The following is a 14,630-nucleotide window of genomic DNA, read 5'->3' as shown; positions in this document are numbered from 1 at the left end:
TCAACAGTGTACCATTCAGTGTGATATTAAAAATACATCTTATCCAACCCTAAACCCAACCCCAATATTCACCGAAACATAAGTGTGTCCTGAACTCTAACCCTAACCCTAACCCTTACCATATGGGCCCATCCATTCTAATGAATCTCATAGTCTATAATGGAGAATGGAAAAACATCCAAAAATTTTTACCATCAAGATTATACCATTCAGTGTGATATTAAAAATACATCTTACCCAACCCTAAACCCAACCCCAATATTCACCCAAACATAAGTGCGTTCAGAACTCTAACCCTAACCCTAACCCTTACCATATGGGCCCATTCATTCTAATGAATCTCATAGGCTATAATGGAGAATGGAAAAACATCCAAAAAATTTTCCCATCAAGAGTATACCATTCAGTGTGATATTAAAAATACATCTTATCCAACCCTAAACCCAACCCCAATATTCACTCGAACATAAGTGTGTCCTGAACTCTAACCCTAACCCTAACCCTTACCATATGGGCCCATTCATTCTAATGAATCTCCTAGGCTATAATGGAGAATGGAAAAACATCCAAAAATTTTCCCCATCAACAGTGTACCATTCAGTGTGATATTAAAAATTAATCTTATCCAACCCTAAACCCAACCACAAAATCACCGAAACATAAGTGTGTCCTGAACTCTAACCCTAACCCTAACCCTTACCATATGGGCCCATTCATTCTAATGAATCTCATAGGCTATAATGGAGAATGGAAAAACATCCAAAATTTTTCCCCATCAACAGTGTACCATTCAGTGTGATATTAAAAATACATCTTATCCAACCCTAAACCCAACCCCAATATTCACTGAAACATAAGTGTGACCTGAACTCTAACCCTAACCCTAACCCTTACCATATGGGCCCATTCATTCTAATGAATCTCATAGGCTATAATGGAGAATGGAAAAACATCCAAAAATTTTTACCATCAAGATTATACCATTCAGTGTGATATTAAAAATACATCTTACCCAACCCTAAACCCAACCCCAATATTCACCCCAAAAAAAGTGTGACCTGAACTCTAACCCTAACCCTTACCATATGGGCCCATTCATTCTAATGAATCTCATAGGCTATAATGGAGAATGGAAAAACATCCAAAAATTTTTACCATCAAGATTATACCATTCAGTGTGATATTAAAAATACATCTTACCCAACCCTAAACCCAACCCCAATATTCACCCAAACATAAGTGCGTTCAGAACTCTAACCCTAACCCTAACCCTTACCATATGGGCCCATTCATTCTAATGAATCTCATAGGCTATAATGGAGAATGGAAAAACATCCAAAAATTTTTCCCATCAAGAGTATACCATTCAGTGTGATATTAAAAATACATCTTATCCAACCCTAAACCCAACCCCAATATTCACTCGAACATAAGTGTGTCCTGAACTCTAACCCTAACCCTAACCCTTACCATATGGGCCCATTCATTCTAATGAATCTCCTAGGCTATAATGGAGAATGGAAAAACATCCAAAAATTTTCCCCATCAACAGTGTACCATTCATTGTGATATTAAAAATTAATCTTATCCAACCCTAAACCCAAAAACAAAATCACCGAAACATAAGTGTGTCCTGAACTCTAACCCTAACCCTAACCCTTACCATATGGGCCCATTCATTCTAATGAATCTCATAGGCTATAATGGAGAATGGAAAAACATCCAAAATTTTTCCCCATCAACAGTGTACCATTCAGTGTGATATTAAAAATACATCTTATCCAACCCTAAACCCAACCCCAATATTCACTGAAACATAAGTGTGACCTGAACTCTAACCCTAACCCTAACCCTTACCATATGGGCCCATTCATTCTAATGAATCTCATAGGCTATAATGGAGAATGGAAAAACATCCAAAAAATTTTACCATCAAGATTATACCATTCAGTGTGATATTAAAAATACATCTTACCCAACCCTAAACCCAACCCCAATATTCACCCAAAAAAAAGTGTGACCTGAACTCTAACCCTAACCCTAACCCTTACCATATGGGCCCATTCATTCTTATGAATCTCATAGGCTATAATGGAGAATGGAAAAACATCCAAAAATTTTTACCATCAAGATTATACCATTCAGTGTGATATTAAAAATACATCTTACCCAACCCTAAACCCAACCCCAATATTCACCCAAACATAAGTGCGTCCAGAACTCTAACCCTAACCCTAACCCTTAACATATGGGCCCATTCATTCTAATGAATCTCATAGGCTATAATGGAGAATGGAAAAACATCCAAAATTTTTTACCATCAAGATTATACCATTCAGTGTGATATTAAAAATACATCTTACCCAACCCTAAACCCAACCCCAATATTCACCCAAACATAAGTGCGTCCAGAACTCTAACCCTAACCCTAACCCTTAACATATGGGCCCATTCATTCTAATGAATCTCATAGGCTATAATGGAGAATGGAAAAACATCCAAAATTTTTTCCCATCAAGAGTATACCATTCAGTGTAATATTAAAAATACATCTTATCCAACCCTAAACCCAACCCCAATATTCACTCGAACATAAGTGTGTCCTGATCTCTAACCCTAACCCTAACCCTTACCATATGGTCCCATTCATTCTAATGAATCTCATAGGCTATAATGGAGAATGGAAAAACATCCAAAATTTTTTCCCATCAAGAGTATACCATTCAGTGTGATATTAAAAATACATCTTATCCAACACTAAACCCAACCCCAATATTCACTCGAACATAAGTGTGTCCTGAACTCTAACCCTAACCCTAACCCTTACCATATGGGCCCATTCATTCTAATGAATCTCATAGGGTATAATGGAGAATGGAAAAACATCCAAAAATTTTTCCCATCAAGAGTATACCATTCAGTGTGATATTAAAAATACATCTTATCCAACCCTAAAACCAACCCCAATATTCACTCGAACATAAGTGTGTCCTGAACTCTAACCCTAACCCTAACCCTTACCATATGGGCCCATTCATTCTAATGAATCTCCTAGGCTATAATGGAGAATGGAAAAACATCCAAAAATTTTCCCCATCAACAGTGTACCATTCATTGTGATATTAAAAATTAATCTTATCCAACCCTAAACCCAACCACAAAATCACCGAAACATAAGTGTGTCCTGAACTCTAACCCTAACCCTAACCCTTACCATATGGGCCCATTCATTCTAATGAATCTCATAGGCTATAATGGAGAATGGAAAAACATCCAAAATTTTTCCCCATCAACAGTGTACCATTCAGTGTGATATTAAAAATACATCTTATCCAACCCTAAACCCAACCCCAATATTCACTGAAACATAAGTGTGACCTGAACTCTAACCCTAACCCTAACCCTTACCATATGGGCCCATTCATTCTAATGAATCTCATAGGCTATAATGGAGAATGGAAAAACATCCAAAAAATTTTACCATCAAGATTATACCATTCAGTGTGATATTAAAAATACATCTTACCCAACCCTAAACCCAACCCCAATATTCACCCAAAAAAAAGTGTGACCTGAACTCTAACCCTAACCCTAACCCTTACCATATGGGCCCATTCATTCTTATGAATCTCATAGGCTATAATGGAGAATGGAAAAACATCCAAAAATTTTTACCATCAAGATTATACCATTCAGTGTGATATTAAAAATACATCTTACCCAACCCTAAACCCAACCCCAATATTCACCCAAACATAAGTGCGTCCAGAACTCTAACCCTAACCCTAACCCTTAACATATGGGCCCATTCATTCTAATGAATCTCATAGGCAATAATGGAGAATGGAAAAACATCCAAAATTTTTTACCATCAAGATTATACCATTCAGTGTGATATTAAAAATACATCTTACCCAACCCTAAACCCAACCCCAATATTCACCCAAACATAAGTGCGTCCAGAACTCTAACCCTAACCCTAACCCTTAACATATGGGCCCATTCATTCTAATGAATCTCATAGGCTATAATGGAGAATGGAAAAACATCCAAAATTTTTTCCCATCAAGAGTATACCATTCAGTGTAATATTAAAAATACATCTTATCCAACCCTAAACCCAACCCCAATATTCACTCGAACATAAGTGTGTCCTGAACTCTAACCCTAACCCTAACCCTTACCATATGGGCCCATTCATTCTAATGAATCTCATAGGGTATAATGGAGAATGGAAAAACATCCAAAAATTTTTCCCATCAAGAGTATACCATTCAGTGTGATATTAAAAATACATCTTATCCAACCCTAAAACCAACCCCAATATTCACTCGAACATAAGTGTGTCCTGAACTCTAACCCTAACCCTAACCCTTACCATATGGGCCCATTCATTCTAATGAATCTCCTAGGCTATAATGGAGAATGGAAAAACATCCAAAAATTTTCCCCATCAACAGTGTACCATTCATTGTGATATTAAAAATTAATCTTATCCAACCCTAAACCCAACCACAAAATCACCGAAACATAAGTGTGTCCTGAACTCTAACCCTAACCCTAACCCTTACCATATGGGCCCATTCATTCTAATGAATCTCATAGGCTATAATGGAGAATGGAAAAACATCCAAAATTTTTCCCCATCAACAGTGTACCATTCAGTGTGATATTAAAAATACATCTTATCCAACCCTAAACCCAACCCCAATATTCACTGAAACATAAGTGTGACCTGAACTCTAACCCTAACCCTAACCCTTACCATATGGGCCCATTCATTCTAATGAATCTCATAGGCTATAATGGAGAATGGAAAAACATCCAAAAAATTTTACCATCAAGATTATACCATTCAGTGTGATATTAAAAATACATCTTACCCAACCCTAAACCCAACCCCAATATTCACCCAAAAAAAAGTGTGACCTGAACTCTAACCCTAACCCTAACCCTTACCATATGGGCCCATTCATTCTTATGAATCTCATAGGCTATAATGGAGAATGGAAAAACATCCAAAAATTTTTACCATCAAGATTATACCATTCAGTGTGATATTAAAAATACATCTTACCCAACCCTAAACCCAACCCCAATATTCACCCAAACATAAGTGCGTCCAGAACTCTAACCCTAACCCTAACCCTTAACATATGGGCCCATTCATTCTAATGAATCTCATAGGCAATAATGGAGAATGGAAAAACATCCAAAATTTTTTACCATCAAGATTATACCATTCAGTGTGATATTAAAAATACATCTTACCCAACCCTAAACCCAACCCCAATATTCACCCAAACATAAGTGCGTCCAGAACTCTAACCCTAACCCTAACCCTTAACATATGGGCCCATTCATTCTAATGAATCTCATAGGCTATAATGGAGAATGGAAAAACATCCAAAATTTTTTCCCATCAAGAGTATACCATTCAGTGTAATATTAAAAATACATCTTATCCAACCCTAAACCCAACCCCAATATTCACTCGAACATAAGTGTGTCCTGATCTCTAACCCTAACCCTAACCCTTACCATATGGTCCCATTCATTCTAATGAATCTCATAGGCTATAATGGAGAATGGAAAAACATCCAAAATTTTTTCCCATCAAGAGTATACCATTCAGTGTGATATTAAAAATACATCTTATCCAACACTAAACCCAACCCCAATATTCACTCGAACATAAGTGTGTCCTGAACTCTAACCCTAACCCTAACCCTTACCATATGGGCCCATTCATTCTAATGAATCTCATAGGGTATAATGGAGAATGGAAAAACATACAAAACTTTTTCCCATCAAGAGTATACCATTCAGTGTGATATTAAAAATACATCTTATCCAACCCTAAACCCAACCCCAATATTCACTCGAACATAAGTGTGTCCTGAACTCTAACCCTAACCCTAACCCTTACCATATGGGCCCATTCATTCTAATGAATCTCATAGGCTATAATGGAGAATGGAAAAACATCCAAAAATTTTCCCCATCAAGAGTATACCATTCAGTGTGGTATTAAAAATACATCTTACCCAACCCTAAACCAGACCCCAATTTTAAACCGAACATATGTGTGTCCTGAACTCTAACCCTAACCCTTACCATATGGGCCCATTCATTCTAATGAATCTCATAGGGTATAATGGAGAATGGAAAAACATACAAAAATTTTTCCCATCAAGAGTATACCATTCAGTGTGATATTAAAAATACATCTTATCCAACCCTAAACCCAACCCCAATATTCACTCGAACATAAGTGTGTCCTGAACTCTAACCCTAACCCTAACCCCTACCATATGGGCCCATTCATTCTAATGAATCTCATAGGCTATAATGGAGAATGGAAAAACATCCAAAATTTTCCCCATCAACAGTGTACCATTCAGTGTGATATTAAAAATACATCTTATCCAACCCTAAACCCAACCCCAATATTCACCGAAACATAAGTGTGTCCTGAACTCTAACCCTAACCCTAACCCTTACCATATGGGCCCATCCATTCTAATGAATCTCATAGGCTATAATGGAGAATGGAAAAACATCCAAAAATTTTTACCATCAAGATTATACCATTCAGTGTGATATTAAAAATACATCTTACCCAACCCTAAACCCAACCCCAATATTCACCCAAACATAAGTGCGTTCAGAACTATAACCCTAACCCTAACCCTTACCATATGGGCCCATTCATTCTAATGAATCTCATAGGCTATAATGGAGAATGGAAAAACATCCAAAATTTTTTCCCATCAAGAGTATACCATTCAGTGTGATATTAAAAATACATCTTATCCAACCCTAAACCCAACCCCTATATTCACTTGAACATAAGTGTGTCCTGAACTCTAACCCTAACCCTAACACTTACCATATGGGCCCATTCATTCTAATGAATCTCATAGGGTATAATGGAGAATGGAAAAACATCCAAAACTTTTTCCCAAAAAGAGTATACCATTCAGTGTGATATTAAAAATACATCTTATCCAACCCTAAACCCAACCCCAATATTCACCAAAACATAAGTGTATCCTGAACTCTAACCCTAACCCTAACCCTTACCATATGGGCCCATTCATTCTAATGAATCTCATAGGCTATAATGGAGAATGGAAAAACATCCAAAAATTTTCCCCATCAACAGTGTACCACTCAGTGTGATATTAAAAATTCATCTTATCCAACCCTAAACCCCACCCCAATATTCACCTAAACATAAGTGTGTCCTGAACTCTAACCCTAACCCTAACCCTTACCATATGGGCCCATTCATTCTAATGAATCTCATAGGCTATAATGGAGAATGGAAAAACATCCAAAAATTTTTCCCATCAAGAGTATACCATTCAGTGTGATATTCAAAATTCATCTTACCCAACCCTAAACCCAACCCCAATATTCACCCAAACATAAGTGCGTCCAGAACTCTAACCCTAACCCTAACCCTTAACATATGGGCCCATTCATTCTAATGAATCTCATAGGCTATAATGGAGAATGGAAAAACATCCAAAAATTTTTCCCATCAAGAGTATACCATTCAGTGTGATATTAAAAATACATCTTATCCAACCCTAAACCCAACCCCAATATTCACTCGAACATAAGTGTGTCCTGAACTCTAACCCTAACCCTAACCCTTACCATATGGTCCCATTCATTCTAATGAATCTCATAGGCTATAATGGAGAATGGAAAAACATCCAAAATTTTTTCCCATCAAGAGTATACCATTCAGTGTGATATTAAAAATACATCTTATCCAACACTAAACCCAACCCCAATATTCACTCGAACATAAGTGTGTCCTGAACTCTAACCCTAACCCTAACCCTTACCATATGGGCCCATTCATTCTAATGAATCTCATAGGGTATAATGGAGAATGGAAAAACATACAAAACTTTTTCCCATCAAGAGTATACCATTCAGTGTGATATTAAAAATACATCTTATCCAACCCTAAACCCAACCCCAATATTCACGCGAACATAAGTGTGTCCTGAACTCTAACCCTAACCCTAACCCTTACCATATGGGCCCATTCATTCTAATGAATGTCATAGGCTATAATGGAGAATGGAAAAACATCCAAAAATTTTCCCCATCAACAGTGAACCATTCAGTGTGATAATAAAAATTCATCTTATCCAACCCTAAACCCAACCCCAATATTCACCGAAACATAAGTGAGTCCTGAACTCTAACCCTAACCCTTACCATATGGGCCCATTCATTTTAATGAATCTCATAGGCTATAATGGAGAATGGAAAAACATCCAAAAATTTTTACCATTAAGATTATACCATTCAGTGTGATATTAAAAATACATCTTACCCAACCCTAAACCCAACCCCAATACTCACCCAAACATAAGTGTGTCCAGAACTCTATCCCTAACCCTAACCCTTACCATATGGGCCCATTCATTCTAATGAATATCATAGGCTATAATGGAGATTGGAAAAACATCCAAAAAATTTCCCCATCAACAGTGTACCATTCAGTGTGATATTAAAAATACATCTTATCCAACCCTAAACCCAACCCCAATATTCACCGAAACATAAGTGTGTCCTGAACTCTAACCCTAACCCTAACCCTTTCCATATGGGCCCATTCATTCTAATGAATCTCATAGGCTATAATGGAGAATGGAAAAACATCCAAAAAATTTTACCATCAAGATTATACCATTCAGTGTGATATTAAAAATACATCTTACCCAACCCTAAACCCAACCCCAATATTCACCCAAACATAAGTGCGTCCAGAACTCTAACCCTAACCCTAACCCTTACCATATGGGCCCATTCATTCTAATAAATCTTATAGGCTATAATGGAGAATGGAAAAACATCCAAAAATTTTTCCCATCAAGAGTATACCATTCAGTGTGATATGAAAAATACATCTTATCCAACCCTAAACCCAACCCCAATATTCACTTGAACATAAGTGTGTCCTGAACTCTAACCCTAACCCTAACACTTACCATATGGGCCCATTCATTCTAATGAATCTCATAGGGTATAATGGAGAATGGAAAAACATCCAAAAATTTTTCCCATCAAGAGTATACCATTCAGTGTGATATTAAAAATACATCTTATCCAACCCTAAACCCAACCCCAATATTCACTCGAACATAAGTGTGTCCTGAACTCTAACCCTAACCCTAACGCTTACTATATGGGCCCATTCATTCTAATGAATCTCATAGGCTATAATGGAGAATGGAAAAACATCCAAAAATTTTCCCCATCAACAGTGTACCATTCAGTGTGATATTAAAAATTCATCTTATCCAACCCTAAACCCCACCCCAATATTCACCGAAACATAAGTGTGTCCTGAACTCTAACCCTAACCCTAACCCTTACCATATGGGCCCATTCATTCTAATGAATCTCATAGGCTATAATGGAGAATGGAAAAACATCCAAAAAATTTTCCCATCAAGAGTATACCATTCAGTGTGATAATAAAAATACATCTTACCCAACCCTAAACCAAACCCCAATATTCACCCAAACTTTAGTGTGTCCTGAACTCTAACCCTAACCCTAACCCTTACCATATGGGCCCATTCATTCTAATGAATCTCACAGGGTAAAATGCAGAATGGAAAAACATCCAAAAATTTTTCCCATCAAGAGTATACCATTCAGTGTGATATTAAAAATGCATCTTACCCAACCCTAAACCCAACCCCAATATGCACCCGAACATAAGTGTGTCCTGAACTCTAACCCTAACCCTAACCCTTACCATATGGGCCCATTCATTCTAATGAAGCTCATAGGCTATAATGGAGAATGGAACAAAATCCAAAAAATTTTCCCATCAAGAGTATACCATTCAGTGTGATATTAAAAATACATCTTATCCAACCCTAAACCCAACCCCAATATTCACCCAAACATGAGTGTGTCCTGAACTCTAACCCTAACCCTAACCCTTACCATATGGTCCCATTCATTCTAATGAATCTCACAGGGTATAATGGAGAATGGAAAAACATCCAAAAAATTTTCCCATCAAGAGTATACCATTCAGTGTGATATTAAAAATACATCTTATCCAACCCTAAACCCAACCCCAATATTCACTCGAACATAAGTGTGCCCTGAACTCTAACCCTAACCCTAACCCTTACCATATGGGCCCATTCATTCTTATGAATCTCATAGGCTATAATGGAGAATGGAAAAACATCCAAAAATTTTCCCCATCAACAGTATACCATTCAGTGTGATATTAAAAATTCATCTTATCCAACCCTAAACCCAACCCCAATATTCACCGAAACATAAGTGTGTCCTGAACGCTAACCCTAACCCTAACCCTTACCATATGGGCCCATTCATTCTTATGAATCTCATAGGCTATAATGGAGAATGGAAAAACATCCAAAAATTTTCCCCATCAACAGTGTACCATTCAGTGTGATATTAAAAATTCATCTTATCCAACCCTAAACCCAACCCCAATATTCACCGAAACATAAGTGTGTCCTGAACGCTAACCCTAACCCTAACCCTTACCATATGGGCCCATTCATTCTAATGAATCTCATAGGCTATAATGGAGAATGGAAAAACATCCAAAAATTTTCCCCATCAACAGTGTACCATTCAGTGCGATATTAAAAATACATCTTATCCAACCCTAAACCCAACCCCAATATTCACTCGAACATAAGTGTGTCCTGAACTCTAACCCTAACCCTAACCCTTACCATATGGGCCCATTCATTCTAATGAATCTCATAGGCTATAATGGAGAATGGAAAAACATCCAAAAATTTTCCCCATCAACAGTGAACCATTCAGTGTGATATTAAAAATTCATCTTATCCAACCCTAAACCCAACCCCAATATTCACCGAAACATAAGTGTGACCTGAACTCTAACCCTAACCCTTACCATATGGGCCCATTCATTCTAATGAATCTCATAGGCTATAATGGAGAATGGAAAAACATCCAAAAAATTTTACCATTAAGATTATACCATTCAGTGTGATATTAAAAATACATCTTACCCAACCCTAAACCCAACCCCAATATTCACCCAAACATAAGTGCGTCCAGAACTCTAACCCTAACCCTAACCCTTACCATATGGGCCCATTCATTCTAATGAATATCATAGGGTATAATGGAGAATGGAAAAACATCCAAAAAATTTCCCCATCAACAGTGTACCATTCAGTGTGATATTAAAAATACATCTTATCCAACCCTAAACCCAACCCCAATATTCACCGAAACATAAGTGTGTCCTGAACTCTAACCCTAACCCTAACCCTTACCATATGGGCCCATTCATTCTAATGAATCTCATAGGCTATAATGGAGAATGGAAAAACATCCAAAAAATTTTACCATCAAGATTATACCATTCAGTGTGATATTAAAAATACACCTTACCCAACCCTAAACCCAACCCCAATATTCACCGAAACATAAGTGTGTCCTGAACTCTAACCCTAACCCTAACCCTTACCATATGGGCCCATTCATTCTAATGAATCTCATAGGCTATAATGGAGAATGGAAAAACATCCAAAATTTTTCCCCATCAACAGTGTACCATTCAGTGTGATATTAAAAATACATCTTATCCAACCCTAAACCCAACCCCAATATTCACCGAAACATTAGTGTATCCTGAACTCTAACCCTAACCCTAACCCTTACCATATGGTCCCATTCATTCTAATGAATCTCACAGGGTATAATGGAGAATGGAAAAACATCCAAAAAAATTTCCCATCAAGAGTATACCATTCAGTGTGATATTAAAAATACATCTTATCCAACCCTAAACCCAACCCCAATATTCACTCGAACATAAGTGTGTCCTGAACTCTAACCCTAACCCTAACCCTTCCCATATGGGCCCATTCATTCTATTGAATCTCATAGGCTATAATGGAGAATGGAAAAACATCCAAAAATTTTCCCCATCAACAGTGTACCATTCAGTGTGATATTAAAAATTCATCTTATCCAACCCTAAACCCAACCCCAATATTCACCGAAACATAAGTGTGTCCTGAACGCTAACCCTAACCCTAACCCTTACCATATGGGCCCATTCATTCTAATGAATCTCATAGGCTATAATGGAGAATGGAAAAACATCCAAAAATTTTCCCCATCAACAGTGTACCATTCAGTGTGATATTAAAAATTCATCTTATCCAACCCTAAACCCAACCCCAATATTCACCGAAACATAAGTGTGTCCTGAACTCTAACCCTAACCCTAACCCTTACCATATGGGCCCATTCATTCTAATGAATCTCATAGGCTATAATGGAGAATGGAAAAACATCCAAAATTTTTCCCCATCAACAGTGTACCATTCAGTGTGATATTAAAAATACATCTTATCCAACCCTAAACCCAACCCCAATATTCACCGAAACATTAGTGTATCCTGAACTCTAACCCTAACCCTAACCCTTACCATATGGTTCCATTCATTCTAATGAATCTCACAGGGTATAATGGAGAATGGAAAAACATCCAAAAAAATTTGCCATCAAGAGTATACCATTCAGTGTGATATTAAAAATACATCTTATCCAACCCTAAACCCAACCCCAATATTCACTCGAACATAAGTGTGTCCTGAACTCTAACCCTAACCCTAACCCTTACCATATGGGCCCATTCATTCTAATGAATCTCATAGGCTATAATGGAGAATGGAAAAACATCCAAAAATTTTCCCCATCAACAGTGTACCATTCAGTGTGATATTAAAAATTCATCTTATCCAACCCTAAACCCAACCCCAATATTCAGCGAAACATAAGTGTGTCCTGAACTCTAACCCTAACCCTAACCCTTACCATATGGGCCCATTCATTCTAATGAATCTCATAGGCTATAATGGAGAATGGAAAAACATCCAAAATTTTTCCCCATCAACAGTGTACCATTCAGTGTGATATTAAAAATACATCTTATCCAACCCTAAACCCAACCCCAATATTCACCGAAACATTAGTGTATCCTGAACTCTAACCCTAACCCTAAACCTTACCATATGGTCCCATTCATTCTAATGAATCTCACAGGGTATAATGGAGAATGGAAAAACATCCAAAAAAATTTCCCATCAAGAGTATACCATTCAGTGTGATATTAAAAATACATCTTATCCAACCCTAAACCCAACCCCAATATTCACTCGAACATAAGTGTGTCCTGAACTCTAACCCTAACCCTAACCCTTACCATATGGGCCCATTCATTCTAATGAATCTCATAGGCTATAATGGAGAATGGAAAAACATCCAAAAATTTTCCCCATCAACAGTGTACCATTCAGTGTGATATTAAAAATTCATCTTATCCAACCCTAAACCCAACCCCAATATTCACCGAAACATAAGTGTGTCCTGAACTCTAACCCTAACCCTAACCCTTACCATATGGGCCCATTCATTCTAATGAATCTCATAGGCTATAATGGAGAATGGAAAAACATCCAAAATTTTTCCCCATCAACAGTGTACCATTCAGTGTGATATTAAAAATACATCTTATCCAACCCTAAACCCAACCCCAATATTCACCGAAACATTAGTGTATCCTGAACTCTAACCCTAACCCTAACCCTTACCATATGGTTCCATTCATTCTAATGAATCTCACAGGGTATAATGGAGAATGGAAAAACATCCAAAAATTTTTCCCATCAAGAGTATACCATTCAGTGTGATATTAAAAATACATCTTATCCAACCCTAAACCCAACCCCAATATTCACTCGAACATAAGTGTGTCCTGAACTCTAACCCTAACCCTAACCCTTCCCATATGGGCCCATTCATTCTATTGAATCTCATAGGCTATAATGGAGAATGGAAAAACATCCAAAAATTTACCCCATCAACAGTGTACCATTCAGTGTGATATTAAAAATTCATCTTATCCAACCCTAAACCCAACCCCAATATTCACCGAAACATAAGTGTGTCCTGAACGCTAACCCTAACCCTAACCCTTACAATATGGGCCCATTCATTCTAATGAATCTCATAGGCTATAATGGAGAATGGAAAAACATCCAAAAATTTTCCCCATCAACAGTGTACCATTCAGTGTGATATTAAAAATTCATCTTATCCAACCCTAAACCCAACCCCAATATTCACCGAAACATAAGTGTGTCCTGAACTCTAACCCTAACCCTAACCCTTACCATATGGGCCCATTCATTCTAATGAATCTCATAGGCTATAATGGAGAATGGAAAAACATCCAAAATTTTTCCCCATCAACAGTGTACCATTCAGTGTGATATTAAAAATACATCTTATCCAACCCTAAACCCAACCCCAATATTCACCGAAACATTAGTGTATCCTGAACTCTAACCCTAACCCTAACCCTTACCATATGGTTTCATTCATTCTAATGAATATCACAGGGTATAATGGAGAATGGAAAAACATCCAAAAATTTTTCCCATCAAGAGTATACCATTCAGTGTGATATTAAAAATACATCTTATCCAACCCTAAACCCAACCCCAATATTCACTCGAACATAAGTGTGTCCTGAACTCTAACCCTAACCC

Source organism: Heteronotia binoei, chromosome 8 (genome assembly GCF_032191835.1).
Source record: "Heteronotia binoei isolate CCM8104 ecotype False Entrance Well chromosome 8, APGP_CSIRO_Hbin_v1, whole genome shotgun sequence".
Classification (NCBI taxonomy): Eukaryota; Metazoa; Chordata; class Lepidosauria; order Squamata; family Gekkonidae; genus Heteronotia; species Heteronotia binoei.
This window is presented reverse-complemented; position numbering follows the sequence as displayed.